Consider the following 16464-nt stretch of genomic DNA (forward strand, 5'->3'; position numbering starts at 1 on the left):
TAACTCAAGTTTCATAAGTAGCCATACCTTCATTAGCCACAAACCCATTTTACCGCTGAATTCCTGCCTGTGTGCTTGCCAAGAATTTTCAAAAGCAACTTAATTTTCCATAATGTCCTTCCCAAGTAATGGGATGGAGTTTACAAAATCAAGTTCGGCTAAAGACAAGCCATGCAATAATGTAGAAGATAATTGGTTATGGTGGCCAACAAAACAATAAAGAAAACCTTCATGTAAAAAACCCTGTTTATGTAAAATCAAACTCCCAACTGAAAATGATATTGGTGAATGGTGTATGGTTTGTACTTCTGTTCCTGGAGTATAACTTATTATTTAATATTGTTCACATTTGTTAAATCTGGATGTAGATTTATTTAACCATTTATGTGCCAACCTTCTGCAGAGCACACTTAAAAGTTGTACTAAACCCAGGAGCCTGCATTCAATATATCTGGTCTCCCATAGTACACAGAACATGGAAATGCAATTATTTTAGTAAATATATATACACAGAGATTTTGATAATTACTAGCGAGTTCCTCCTCTATATAACCCCTCCCATATGGAGAGTACCTCAGTTTTGTAGCAAAGCAATAAGTATCCCAACGTATAATCCCAAAGAGGGGATTTTACAGGTAAGCTGTATTTAAAAAATCCTATTTTCTTGTTCATACATCACAGGACACAGAGACTTTGATAATTACTTAGTAGGATGTCCCATAGCAATGCCCAAATTTAGGGGAGGGAGATACAGATCAGAAAATATAGACCGCCAACGGACCAGAAGAACTATACTGCTGCCTGCAGCACACTGCGCCCGAAAGCGACATCCTCATGTCCTCTTACATCCACCTGATAGAATCTAGTGGATGTTTGGATTGAAGACCAAGTTGCAGCCTTGCAGATCTGAGCCATGGAGGCCTGGTGATGCACTGCCCATGAAGCACTAACTGCTCTAGTTGAGTGTGCTTTAACCTGGAAAGGAGGAATCTTCTTCTTTACACCATAAGCCTGAACAATAACTTGCCGAATCCATCTAGAGATTAGATTTAGATGCTGCCTGGCACTTTTGGCAGAATAAATAGACAATCAGTCTTTCGTATCTGAGCCAGTGCCTGCAGATAGATTCTGACTGCTCTTACAACATCTAAAGAGTGTAAGAACTTCTCCTCCGCAGACTGCGGATCTGGAAAAAAGGGCAGTAGGACCACAACTTGATTGAATGGAATCCTGAAACCACTTTAGGCAGAAAGGTCGGGTGAGGACACAACACTGTCCTGTCTTTGTGAATAATCAAATATGGCTCTATACAAGAAAGAGCTGCTACCTACGATACCCTTTTAGCTGAGGATATGGCTACCAGTAAAACCAACTTCTTTGTCAAAAGATCTAAAGAAGCATGGTGCAATGGTTCAAAAAGTTGTTCCTGTAAAACAGACAAACCCAAATTCTAATTCCATGGCCACACAGGAGGTTTAACTGGCGGATTCAAGTGTAGTACCCCTTGAACAAAAGTCCGGACGTGGGAATGAAAGGCAAGCGGTTTTTGAAATAAGACTGACAAGGCTGAGATCTGGCCCTTGCTTGTGCTCAAGGCCAGCCTCATTTCTACGCTTAATTGAAGAAAGGCAAGAATCCTGCTAATGGCTTACTTTCTAGGATGCCACCCCCTGGGCAGAAAACATATGCCTTACAGATTCTGTAGTAGATGAGCCTGGAAGCCGGCTTCCTAGCATTAACTAGAGTGAACAGGACTGGCCCCAAGAGGCCACGACCCTTCAAAATATGGGTCTGAACCGCCAAACCGTCAAATTCGGACTAAGGCAGGATGGAATATTGGACCCTGTGAGAGTAGATCTGGGCGCAGCAGAAGAACCCAAGGTCTTCCTTCTGCAACCTTTATGATCTCTGCATACCAAGGTCACCTGGGCCAAGCCTGAGCCACCAGGATTACCGGCTTTCCTTCCCTTTTGACTCTCCGAAGGAATTGCCGTAGAAGCGGAACTGGAGGGAATGCATAGATCAGAGAATACTGATCCCATGGAATCATTAAGGCATCTGACCCTTGTGCTAGTGGATCTTTTGTTCTTGACACAAAGTTGTCCAGTTTCTTGTTGAACCTGGAAGCCAACAGGTCTACATCCATTTTCGACATATGGCTTGAAATATGTTGGGGTGTAGAGACCATTCTGATGGGCACAGCTGCTGGCAACTTAGGAAATCCGCCTGCCAATTTTCTACCTCTGGAATGAAGACTGCAGACTGGCAAGGAACATGCCTCTCTGCCCACAAAAAAAATAGATTCATCTCTTTTTGGGCATCCAGACTCCTGGTGCCCCCTTGGTGATTGATATAGGCTACTGCTGTAGCATTGTTGGACTGTATCTGGACAGGACACCTCTGCAACCTGCAAGTCCAGACCCTGGGGGCAAGAATCTCCAGAATGTTGATGGGCATTAGCCTTTCGGCTTCTTCTTTCACGAGGCCTGGGTACCATCCACCTTAGGAGTAATTATTGGCCCAAGGTATGGATCCAGTTGTATAGCTCCTAGGCCCCCGTAGAGACCATCAAGCAGAGCTTTCTTCTTAGCACATCTTTAGCGTGACCAACCACCTTAGACACTGGTGAAAAAACTGAAGTACACTCCATATGAGAGGGTTTATATAGCGGAGGAACTTGCCTTCTAATTGGGGTTGCCGGTGTCCAATCACCTGATGGTGACTATCTAACCCAAGTAATTATCAAAGTCTCTATGTCCCGTGATGTGTGAACAAGAAAAAAACATTTGATGGGCTACTGTTAGCAATAGCCATCATTACTATTTTTCTGTGGTTTTTAAGTCCATTCATAGAAGATGACTAGTGCCAAAGACAGGGATTTCCTGTTGGAGGTGATTGCTTTAAGTGAATTTGGGCTTTGCTTACCCTGTGAAGTGACCCCAGGTACATTGGGCAGGAGCCTGGGTCCATGCTCACATGGCATGTGCAGTTATGACTATATCAAACACAGTTTGTGAGCTTGATCTCTGGCCCAAACATGGTGGCCAATGAGAAGCTGCCTTTTCTATAGCTATAGGACTGCTTTATGGGGTAATGTGAGGCCACAAGTTTGATTCAAAGTAAAATCTAAAGCTCCTGTATGATAGCGTAAAGTCCAAAATCCAAGCACTATAAGATGCACAAGCCTCATAAAGTTATAAAAAAAAATGAAAAAACTTCCACCTTCTCTGACTGAGCCATATCCTCCTTCATTTAGGTCTCACATCCCTTCCCAAACAATGCAGATCGCAGTGGGAGGGATTCAGCCACAGAGTGCTGAAAATCTAGAAAGCAGAGGGCAGGACTAGGTGTGGATTAACTTGCTATAGACTTTTAAATCAGAAATGACAATGCTGATGGACACACCCCTCACAAGGTTTTTTTGTTTTTTTACCCTACTGTCATGTAAGATAAGGGCACAGCCTATGAAAGAGTGGCAACTCTGCTCTGCATTCAGGAGCAGTGTAGCATCATTGCCATGCCATTACAAGAAGCTGCATTGGATGGATTATTGGCAGACTCAACAGATATTTGTGGGTCTCGGCAGGGAGACTTATGCCGCGTACACACGACCGGACGTTCTGTTAGAATAAACTCTGGCGGTCCTTCTGACGGAGCTTCGACCGAACGGACTTGCCTACACATGATCACACCAACGTTTGTTTGTTTGAAACGCAATCACGTACGACGGGACTAGAAAAGAAAGTTCAATAGCCAGTAGCCAATAGCTGCATGTGCGTCGTAGTTGGTCCGTCAGACTAGCATACAGACAAATGGTTTTCCCGATAGGAATTGATTCCTTCAGAAAGATTTAAAACATGTTGTATTTCTAGGTCTGTCAGACTTTTTTTTTTTTAAGTCCTCTGAAGCCCACACACGATCAGAATATCCGATGAAATGATTCCGTCTGACGTTTTCTGCTGTAAAGTCAAGTCGTGTGTACGCGGCATAAGGGAAAAAAAAGTGCAGATGCAGTTATAATCTGGTCCTGGAGCATTAATTGGTTAATGGAAAGCTATTGTTTTACTTTAAGTTAGGTATTCTACTAAGCAATCCCCCATGCCTAATACCTAATCTAACTGCAATTTGTTTCAGTAACTACATTTCAGCCGGCCATAGATTTATCACATTTCAGCTGGTTCAGCAAGGACTGGCTTAAGTTCAATCTATGTATGGGCAGGCTGGTTGTACTCAAGTCGGTCCATCAATCGACTTGTGTACAACCAGCCTGTCAGATTCTAGTAGTAATCACGGTGTTCTGCTGGCCGGTAAAGGCTTCCCCCCCAATGGCAGAACAGAATAGCACTGCGGTAGGGATTCCCCCATCAACACCAACTGTGTTGATAAGGGAATCAAGCGATATTCTTTGCAACAACCTGTGGTTGCAGGAAAGAAAGTCAAATCATCTATGGATTGCCTTAAACCTATCTTGGGCTGAATTAATACCTGCATTTTTCTGTACTGTGGGTATAGTGATTTGAAAAAATGAATCCTTGTTGCTGCTTCTTTGGTGTTGTTTCTAGCAATAGGGATGAATGGAAAGGCATATATGTATGCATAATGTTGCGTAAATCTAATTACACCTGAAATGCATCATTTGATGATTCTAGCTCAACAATGGACCAATCAGGCCTGAAGTGGCAGTCTGGCAATTCTGGCTTTTGCAATTGGTTTCCAAAAGATGTGCTGTGGCATCAGTAATGGCAGGGGATATATATATATATATATATATATATATATATATATATATATATATATATATATATATATATATATATATATATATATACTGTATATTATTGTCAGGTATTTTTTGCTCCCAGTCCTGCCATGTGATCCAAATCAAGTGCTATTAGAATTGAAGCCCACTGTATTTACTCGCTAATATAAAGTCATTTTTAAGAGTGAAAGAATAGTTTTAACAGCAGTTAAGTTTTGTTCTTGTCTTTTTGCAGGTTGTATTCTCTGCACTGGTCGCATCTGCATATTACTACGGCTTCAGAAAATCCTGACGCTGGTGTGTGTGAGTGCCCGTGGAAGCAGCTATGGGTGAGTACCTTGATACAGTAAAGCCGCGTACACACGTAGCCGTCTGTCCGACGTACTTAGTCTGGCGGACTTCCCGCCAGACTGTCCGTCGGACTTTCCGAACGGGCTACTTGCCCACACACGGCACTTTTTCAGCGGACTAATACAGCGTACTAAGTCCGCCGTACTATCCGCCCAACTTTTGAAATGAACGGACTCGCCCACACACGCGGAGGAAAGTCCGCTCATTTCGAGCGCGTCTCCAGGTAGGCGGGGCCTGCGAAGGATACGTCGCTGGCCCCGCCGCCTGGTATGGACTTAAAGGGGAACCCCAACGCCGAAAAAAATCGGCGTGGGAGTCCCCCCAAAGTCCACAACAGACCCTTGTCCGAGCACGCTACCCGGCCGGCCAGGAAAGGAGGGGCGAGCGAGCGCCCCCCCTCCTGAGCCGTACCAGGCCGCGTGCCCTCAACATGGGGGGTGCCTTGGGGAAGGGGGGGCCGCGCGCCCCCCCCACCCCAAAGCACCTTGTCCCCATGTTGATGAGGACAAGGGCCTCTTCCCGACAACCCTACACACGGCTACACACGGGGGGATTGTTTGGCGGACTTGAGTTTGCCGGACTTTTCCGACCGCTTGTTTGATCGTGTGTACGCGGCATAACTGTATTTCCTGTGTACATTCACAATGGCATAAGAATATTCAAATGGTCACATGAATGTCTTTACAGATGTATAGGTTTAGACGTACAGTATATTTAATATGAACAGCATGTGATGTAAAGCAATGTTTCTCAACTCCAGTCCTCAAGTACCCCCAACAGGTCGCGTTCTCAGGCTTTCCATTATTTGTATACAGGTGTATACTTTCCAAAAGGGGTATCTTCTTTTTACTAAGGGTTATATTGAGAAATGTTCAGCCAATATGTAAAGCAAGACTGGCCATAAAGCACACCTGCAGACATTGGTGGGATTTCTTAATTTTGGCCCGGTCAATGCTGTAGCCAAATGATATGGATACGGATTTAGGAATAACATAAAATAATAACATAACGTCGGACAATTCGATTGTGTGTGGGCTCCAGCGGACTTTTTCTTCCCCAAAGTCTAGCGGACCAAGAAAAAAGACTGGCTTCAAATTTGTCCGTCTGACTTTTGGGAAGAAAAAGTCCGCTGGAGCCCGCACACAATCGAATTGTCTGATGGACTCTGGTCCGCCGGAAAGTCCAATCTTGTGTACGCCGCATTAGTCTACTTGCACAGATATATTGAGGTATAACAATATCCCTAGCATAAAATTCCACTGTTTTCTATGCACAGGGGTCGCAAGTGACATACACAAATAGCCAAAGAAGTAAATGGCTCTACACATTTGTAGTAGGATATACCATAATCCCCTCCTGCAGAATTTTGGGATATGTCATATGTGCATGCATGTGTTTAGTTTATGCCAAGACACTAAATTCAAGCATTGGTGTATATCCATGTGTAGACATTTTTTAGCACTCGGGGAGCTGCAGGTGGTGCTTCCAGCTGGACCAAGAAGTAACTAGCTGCACACAACTACTGCAGTTCACTTGGTGTTGAAAAACACTGGGATTTTAAGCTACGTATATATTTATAGTATTATTAGTATATTATATAGTATATAGTATAGTATATAGTATATTTTTATAGTCAATAAGAAACAATACCTATGCTCTACCATATATTGCTTAGAACCGGTGCTCCCAGATGGGTTGTTCACTCCCAAAGCATGAATCTATGATGAATATACAATATTGTTATATTCATCATGTATATTTTTATGCCTCAATACCTTTATGTGTTGCCTAACATCAAGTCCTTTAAAAAATTTTCCTAGGTTTTCTTGGAGGGTCAGAGGGGTAACACAGTTTTAAAGACTGTCTCCATTCTCCCACCTGCATTTACCATTGTTTGCCAGTGTAACTGGTTGCCAGATATTACAGAGTGCAAATCCAACTGAAGTAGAGGGTAAATGTGCAGGAAAAAGAGTGGCGTGATTTGCCATAGGAAATGGTTTGCAATTTCTGCATGCAACAGTCCAGAGTGGCATACACTAGACCCAAATTCTATTTTTTTCATGAAAAAACAAACAAATAAAGAGGTAGCCTAGCTGTTGTATAACAAATGCTGCTCTTTCTGCAATACTCGCTTTCTTTCCAATGATGTGCCCTGAAAACCCACCGGTTTTCCCATCAGAATAAACTCTGAAGGAATTCCGCTGAAGCTGTCTTGCGTACATGCAATCACACCAAATTCCGACAGTCAAAGAACGCGGTGACGTACAACACATACGACAGGACTAGAAAAAGGAAGTTCAATAGCCAGTAGCCAACAGCTTCCGTCTCGTACTTGCTTCAGAGCATGCGTCGTTTTTGGTACGTCGGAACAGCATACAGACGAGCGGTTTTCCCGATAGGAATTTGTTCCGTCGGAAAAATATAGAATATGTTCTCTTTCTAGGTCCATCAGAATTTTCAAAGTAAAAAGTCTGATGAGGCATATATACGATGAAAAGCTCCTGTCTGACTTTTTCTGTCGGAAATTCTAAATTCTGACCGTGTGTATGGGGCATATGAGGTCCTGTGCAGGAACTCTTCCAGGATGAGTGACATCTGGCATCATTCAAACCAAACCACATTCAAACCACTTCCTGGACATCACGGATCCAATGAGACTGGAACTGGGCTTTAAAGGGACTGTAAAGGTTCCAACATATATTTTCTTTTCTGAAATATGAAATGTTGCATATTGCAGACAGCAAATTAGTGTAATCACGTCAGTTCTTCACCACTTTGTTGTAAATGGACTTCAGTTGAGAACCTACAAAGGAGGACACACTACTCCTCCTCCCCTTGTACACGCAGTCGGAAACTCCGACCACAAAATCTGTCGGATTTTTTCCGACAGATTTTGTCCAAAACTTGCGTTGCATACACATGTCCGGACAGAGTTGTCGGAAAATCCGATCGTTCGGAACGTGATGACGTTCATTCGTTACGACGGGACTACGTTCAGCCTAGTAGCCAATAGCTTTGGCCTCGTAATTTGATCTGAGCATGCGTGGCACTTTGTCCGATCGGAATTCTCTACAAACGATCGGACAAAGTCCAATCGGATCATGTTGTTGGAAAATTTTATATCCAGCTCTCAAACTTTGTTTGTCGGACATTCCGATGGAAAAAGTCAAATGGAGCCCACACACGGTCGGATTATCTGACAACACGGTCCGATCAGACATTTTCAGTCGGAATGTCCGACCGTGTGTACAAGGGCTTAGACAGAGGCAGACAGAAAGTGGGCAGAATACAGTATAAGACCTATACAAAGAAAAAAAAAAAACGACACCTGAATATAGAGAGAAGCAAAGGGATGGCAGGTTGGAACTGACATCTTTAAAATGCGATTGGCTGGCATTGAAAAGACATTCATTTTATCCTTACTTTCTCTTTTATAAAATGCACCTGTTAGCCCCAGTTTATTGTCGGATTGGCAGGTTCGTTGTACGATGATGCCCTGTTGCTGTGAACAGGTTAAATGCATTGCTGCCTGCTGGCATTTGGAAAGGCTCGCCGCTCTGCTGTCTTTTCTCTCATTCTCTCTTTCTCCATGGCAACGGCAATGTTGAAGTACTTCAAAGCAGCTCAACTCTTTTCTGATGACAAAAAAAAGTGTATTTATAGCCCAATTTATTTATTTATTTCCAATCTTGTTGTAAACAGGGGTTTCCAATGGCTGCCTGGCAGTACCGATATGAGGAGCAGCTTAGCGCATCGTCTGTGTATGCAAGCTCTTGGGACAAGTATTTGTAGTTATTCATTAAATAGAAAAAACATGGACATAAAAGTGATCCGGTGAGAGCACAGCACATCACAATTTTATGATATGTGAGTGCTGATCTCGCCCCGGAGCATGTTCTGAGCAGATATAACTTATGGTGAAATCAATATGGGGAAGTAGTTTATCAGTGTTTGATGCATCCTCTTCTTTTCATACCATTTAATAATACTTAGACTGACTTATACAGCTGCCAAGGTGTTCAGATACCACCATCACTGTTCTGAATGATAAAACAATGACTTCAGGTGCTCTTCAATTATTATAGCGACTGTAGAAATTTTTTTATCAAAATGTTCTCTGCGCCATGTATTCTATAGAAATGATAGTGTTTCCTACTGTTTGTAATTCTATAACATCAATTATTATCTATTATGTTGTTGCTCAAACTGCAATGTGGTCCTCGCACCCAATCATATCATTTTATTAAAAAGTGCCACGCAACATTTATCAAACTTTTTGGTGCACGTTATCACATGGGGTATTGGTGTTGATGAAATATATAACGCATTATGCCCTGCACACACGGTTGGACATTCCGACCACAAAATCCATCGGATTTTTTCAGACGGATTTTGTCCGAAACTTGTGTTGCATACACACGAGGCACAAAGTTGTCGGAAAATCCGATCGTTCTGAACGAGGTGACGTCAAACATGTACATCGGGAATATAAATGGGTCAGTAGCCAATAGCTTTCTTCTCTTAGTTTATTCTGAGCATGCGTCAGAATTGTCTACACATGATTGGAATTTATGCAATCGGATTTTGTTATCCGAAAAATTTTAGATCCTGCTCTCAAACTTTGTGTGTCGGAAAATTTGCCAGAAAAAGTCCAATAGCACCCACGCACGATCGGATTTTCCGACAACATAATCCGATCTGACTTTTTCCATTGGAGTTTCCAACCGTGTGTAAAGGGCATAAGAGATTATATGTGATCACATTTTATTTTATATGGGCATAGCCCTTGTACACACGGTCGGACATTCCGACAACCAAATCCGTCGGATTTTGTCCGATGGATCTTGTCCGAAACTGTTGCATACACACGGTCGGACAAAGTTGTCGGAAAATCCGATCTTTCAGAACGTGATGACGTAATTTCGTTACGATGGGACTACGTTCAGGCTAGTAGCCAATAGCTTTAATGTAGGAATTTGATCTGAGCATGTGTGGCACTTTGTCCGATTGGAATTCTTTACACATGATCGGAGTATGTCTGATCGGAGCAGTTTGTCAGAAAATATTTCCGGCAAGTTGGAAAATTTGGTCCAATGGATATTCCAACGGAAACAGTCTGATGCATACCACACACAGCCGGAATATCCGACAAAACGCTCCGATCGGACACATTCCGACGGAATCTCCGACCGTGTGTACAAGGGCATAGAGTATACTGTATATCAAGAAAAAAATAATCCTCCTTCGTTGGCACTTTCAAGGCAACAACCACAGGTGTATGAATTATAAAATATAATTTATTGGGTATAAACCGATGGTTAAAGAGACATAGAAACAAATACTACACAGATATGCAAAAAAATCAACAAAAAAAAGAAAAAAAAACACAACAGGTTACATGGTTTGCATGACAAAAAGATTAGGGTTACTCTCCGGCATATAGTAATCTCCGATACCCGGTACTATTTCTTGATATACCATTAGGGATGTGGCACAACAACACACTGGTCTGACATGGTGAAACCCTCTTTTTTGTTAGAGTATACAGTATATATACTATATATAGTCTCCTGAGTGTCTCTTTTCTACAGATATCTCTAGTAAAACATACCATTGTCATATATATATATATATATATATATATATATATATATACAGTGGTGTGAAAAGTGTTTGCCCCCTTCCTCACTTCCTGTTCCTTTGCATGTTTGTCACACTTAAGTGTTTCGGAACATCAAACCAATTTAAACAATAGTCAAGGACAACACAAGTAAACACAAAATGCAATTTGTAAATGAAGGTGTTTATTATTAAAGGTGAAAAAAAATCCAAACCATCATGGCCCTGTGTGAAAAAGTGATTGCCCCCCTTGTTAAAACCTACTATAACTGTGGTTGTCCACACCTGAGTTCAATTTCTCTAGCCACACCCAGGCCTGATTATTGCCACACCTGTTCACAATCAAGGCATCACTTAAATAGGAGCTGCTTGACACAGTAAGGTCCACCAGAAGATCCTTAAAAGCTACACATCATGCCGAGACCCAAAGAAATTCAGGAACAATTGAGAAAGAAAGTAATTAAGATCTATCAGTCTGGAAAGGGTTATAAAGCCATTTCCAAAGCTTTGGGAATCCAGCGAACCACAGTGAGAGCCATTATCCACAAATGGCGAAGACATGGAACAGTGGTGAACCTTCCCAGGAGTGGCCGGCCGCCCAAAATTACCCCAAGAGCGCAGCGACGACTCATCCAAGAGGTCACAAAAGACCCCACAACAACGTCCAAGGAACTGCAGGCCTCACTTGCCTCAGTTAAGGTCAGCGTTCATGCCTCCACCATCAGGAAAAGACTGGGCAAAAATGGCCTGCATGGCAGAGTTCCAAGGAGAAAACCACTGCTGAGCAAAAAGAACATCAAAGCTCGTCTCAATTTCTCCACAACACATCTTGATGATCCCCAAGACTTTTGGGACAACATTCTGTGTATCAATGAGACAAAAGTGGAACTCTTTGGAAGGTGTGTGTTCAAGTATATCTGGCGTAGAAGGAACACTGCATTTCATAAAAAGAACATTATACCAACAGTAAAATATGGTGGTGGTAGTGTGATGGTCTGGGGCTGTTTTGCTGCTTCAGGACCTGGAAGACTTGCCGTGATAAAAGAAACTATGAATTCTGCTGTCTACCAAGAGATCCTGAAGGAGAATGTCCGACCATCTGTTCGTGTACTCAAGCTGAAACGAACTTGGGTTCTGCAGCAGGACAATGATCCTAAACACACCAGCAAGTCCACCACCGAATGGCTGAAGAAAAACAAAATGAAGACTTTGGAGTGGTCTAGCCAAAGTTCTGACCTGAATCCTATTGAGATGTTGTGGTATGACCTTAAAAAGGCCGTTAATGCTCGAAAACCCTCTAATGTAACTGAATTAGGACAATTCTGCAAAGATGAGTGGGCCAAAATTCCTCCAGGATGCTGTAAAAGCCTCATTGCACGTTATCGCAAACGCTTGGTTGCAGTTGTTGCTGCTAAGGGTGGCCCAACCAGTTATTAGGTTTAGGGGGCAATCACTTTTTCACACAGGGCCATGATGGTTTGGATTTTTTTTCACCTTTAATAATAAACACCTTCATTTACAAATTGCATTTTGTGTTTACTTGTGTTGTCCTTGACTATTGTTTAAATTGGTTTGATGTTCCGAAACACTTAAGTGTGACAAACATGCAAAGGAACAGGAAATGAGGAAGGGGGCAAACACTTTTTCACACCACTGTATATATATATATATATATATATATATATATATATATATATATATATATATATATATATATATATATATATATATATATATGTATATATATGGATAATGGTATGTTTTACTAGAGATAGCTGTAGAAAAGAGACAATCTGTGGATTTTACAAGAAGTTCTTTAAAATATACAGATTATATTTGCTGTGTCTTCTTTTGCCCCTTCTCATGCAGTATTCACCAGTGAGTTCAACCACTATTCACACTGTACACTCACCTCTATATATTGACCTATTATACGCAAATAGGAGACCATGCGCATTCCCCTTTGGGAAGTCTTATTCACCTCCTCCGGTTTCCTCCAATTATTGCCACCTGGTCACCTCTTCAGCTCATAACAATAGAGACAGCAGTAATTGTAAAGCGGTGGTTAACCACATAAAAAAAAAAAACGGGTCCCTCCACATGCTCATGTTATAATGGGCTATTATGCACATCATACTGGCACATTACGAAATACGTCCCTAAAAAAACGTTCCCTCCAGTGGTGCACCGTCACTGCTGACAGGGAATCCATCTTCTTCTGGTCTTCTTTCCGGGTTTGCAGGCTCTGGCCATTTGAAGGGCCAAGCCACAATGACATCACTCCCGTGCATGGGTGTAGGAGTCACACCCGTGGCACAACCACGGCATAGAAACTTAGAAAACTGCTGGCAGAAAAAGACTGAATAGTCCATTGAGTCTGCCCATTTTTTTTTTTTCCATTAACTTTATTGTCTAGAGTATAGATCTATCTTTGTCCCAAACATGTTTGAAGCCATTTACTGTTGACTGGCTCACTACCTCTGCTATAAATCTATTCCAATCATCAACTACCCTCCTTCCTCCTGCTGATGACCCCTCTAGTGATGTATCCTAGAATTCTATTAGCTTTTCCTACTGTCTGGTCACACTGTTTGCTTATTTTGGAATCATCTGAAATAAGTACCCTCAAATCTTTTTCTTCTGTAGTGCTGGCTAACACTGTACCCCCAATGTTGTACTCTCTGAGGGGATTATTTTTCCCTAGGTGCATTATTTTACATTTAGAAACATTGAACCTCAGTCTCCACTGCTTTGCCCAATCTTACAGCAAGGTCAAATGTCGTCCATTGAGAGCACAATGTGCATGCGCTGGTGACGTCACCGGCTGCTACACATGTAAATGTCTTCTAAACTGTGCACATTTAGGAGATTTTTACTGTAGCTACAGGTAATCCTTACTATAGGCTTAACTGTAGGTACAAGATAAAAAGCAGGTTTACTACTGCTTTATTAATTAATCCACTGGCTCCTTTGCTGAAAGGGAATAAAAATGTACATAGTGTTTTACCTTATTAGCCATTGTACTTTATTAAGATAAATAAAAAAAATGAGTTCACTAAATAAAGCAGAGTGCCACCATAAATTCGCTAAAATCATTAAGGTACATGACCCCTTTAAGATAGAGACGCCATTTATTAAGATTACTGCTGTCCCTATTAGTGACTGGAAGGTAATAATTGGAGGCATCCCAAGGAGGTATACTAGACCCTTTAAAGGGAAATGCACATAGTGACCTATTTGCAAAAAATAGGTCAATATATTGAGGTGAGTGCACAGTGTGAATGGTGGTTGAACTCACTAGGGATGAGAAGGAGCAAAAGAAGACTCTTCATATATAATCTGCATATTTGAAAGGATTATCTTTAAGGACTTTTTGGTGCATGTTATCACATGGGGTATTGGTGCTGATGATATATAACACAGTGGCTAAATGGTTAGCATTTCCCCCTAGCAGCACTATGGTCATTGGATGGAATCCCAACCATTGCACTACCTGCCTGGAGTTTGCATGTTCTCCTTGTGCCTGTGTGGGTTTCCTCTTGAGCTCCAAAGACATGCTGGTAGGTTAATTGGTTCCCGTTTAAATTGGCCCCAATTATGTGTATGTGAGTTAAGGACCTTAGCTTATAAGCTCCTTGAGCAGCGACTGATTTGAATGTATAATATATGTGTAATGCTTTATATCTATAAGATGTATGGTGACTGACAAACTTTTTGCCTCTATATAAACAGAATTAAAACTTAAAGAGAATCCATCACTAAAAGGAAATTCTGCAAGTATAAAGTGTCAGACACCTTTAGGTGCCCGCATATACCTGTGGCAGCCTCCAAATTTCATGCTGTTCTGCTAGGCTAAACTTTGGCACTTTCTGATACCGACAAAGCATGCTCAAATCATACTGCCTCCTGCACACTCCTATTGGCGGGTTAGGCTGCCCGTCATTGTGATGGGTCAAAAGGAATGTGGGAGGAGGAAGACGGTAGGAGGTTATGATAAGCTTCAACGCTACCAAAAGTTCCTAAGCTTTATCTTTCCAAAAGGCAGGGAATTCACCTGCAGGTATTCCTGCACCTTATAAAATATTTTTTTTTTCTTTTGGATGACAGAAATCGAGCTAACACAGGATTTTACCAGAATGATATTTGAGACTTGAACATTAGTAGTCTCCTAAAGCACCACAATTTTTTTTTTTTTATAAAACAATATATATTTATTATCCCAAAAGTCTGTGTCTCAGACCATCCCTTTTGTATCTTACTATTGCCATTATGGACAACTATATGAATAACAGACCAATAGCAAGGCACAAAGGAGCCGGCCAAAGCACTGATAAAGTCTCACACACTGGGCCTTTTTACTCTTCTTCTTCCTCTGGACTACCTGATGTATGAGCTCGTAGGCAGGGCCGCATTCATGTGGCATCAACATTATGGTGGTGCTCCAACCCAGAAGCAAGCCGTACACCCAGGTGTCTCTGTATTATAACCTGAAGCTGTGGCTCCCATTCCCATAATACATACACCTGCTCAGGATGCAACATTTTGAAGGACTGTGGTGTGCCGTTCCACCAGTCAGCTTGACTCTGCTACATATCTCCCAGTGACAGAACGGGTCCAACGGGACCCCATGTGCACACATAATTAACTCTTCTCTCTTCGGTACCATATGGCTAGGTCCATAGGTTCCTTGGTTGCTGGGACACTGACTGCTCAGGAGGTAGGCTATAAACCAATCCACTCACTATACATGAGACCCATCACCTCTGCTGCTATAGCTCTCCCGCTGTCTGGCAGTCATATCATCCCTATCTTGTACTTGTTGCCCCTAGTAATGGCATTTCACCACTTTACCCCATGTGTGTGCATTCAGACCCTGTTCTTCCAAACATCATTACCACCATGCAGCCCTTTAAGTAATTTCAGCCCAGGCTAGGACAAAGTTCAAAAAGCTTTACTGGAAACTCTCAGTATAACAGTTCCAAAACAAAGTACACAGTCTTTTCCCTGAACTAAACCCTAACTAGGTTTGTGTCTGCCCCAGCGTTCCTGCACAGGCAAAAGTCCATATACAGCAGAGTCCACAGTGGCAGATCTCCAAAACTGGTGTTCTTCAGGGAAGACATGTTGAAGGTTCCTAGTGGCAAGCGAGGCTCTCTTTTAGCTGCAAGTGCAGCAGCTCTGTCATCTGGCTGGAGATGATCATTCTGTGTCTATCTGTGTCTTCTCCCCCATGCAGACGGTCTGTCTGGGCAGAGCCCTCCCCTCTTTTATTATCAGCACAGGGAGAGAGGAAGAGCTCAGTAGAAAGTGCAGGAAACAGATTAAATGTTTCCCTCCAAGTTGGAGCAGCAGTCTTACTAACCGACATTTCAACCTGCTTAAAAGTTTGTTGCATTGGCACATTGTATTGTAGTCCTATGTGAGAATGTACCAAAGAGCATGATTGTGATAGTCTTACATGGAGACTACAAAGGGCAAGCAAAGCTAGTGTGTTTTCCTTTCATGAAATCCTTTCATAGCCACATTATGATTAATACCGCCTGTACCCCATGCAGATTTTAATAGCTTGCCTTATTCTTCCCAGCGCCAAACAATTGGTTGAATAGGTACCACAGGAGTGCCCGGATATACTCATCCATAGGCATTGTGGCGCTAAGAGACCATGGCCCAATATAACATTCACTCCCTCATTAGATCCATTAGGAACATAACGATGCAATAATCCTGTTTAGAAA

At 42.1% G+C, this 16464-nt stretch overlaps 1 protein-coding gene across 1 annotated transcript in view; it reads left to right on the top strand.

Annotated features, from left to right (window-relative positions):
• RASGEF1A (RasGEF domain family member 1A) overlaps positions 1–16464 on the top strand; it is a 588956-nt gene that overhangs the window by 277949 nt on the left and 294543 nt on the right. The window contains exon 2 of the mRNA XM_077453952.1: positions 4995–5088. The gene's annotated coding sequence lies outside the window, so the exon portion shown is untranslated. The remainder of the gene's footprint in view (positions 1–4994; positions 5089–16464) is intronic.

Source organism: Lithobates pipiens, unplaced genomic scaffold (assembly GCF_037356315.1).
Source record: "Lithobates pipiens isolate NorthernLeopardFrog02 unplaced genomic scaffold, aLitPip1_a1.2 Scaffold_25, whole genome shotgun sequence".
Classification (NCBI taxonomy): Eukaryota; Metazoa; Chordata; class Amphibia; order Anura; family Ranidae; genus Lithobates; species Lithobates pipiens.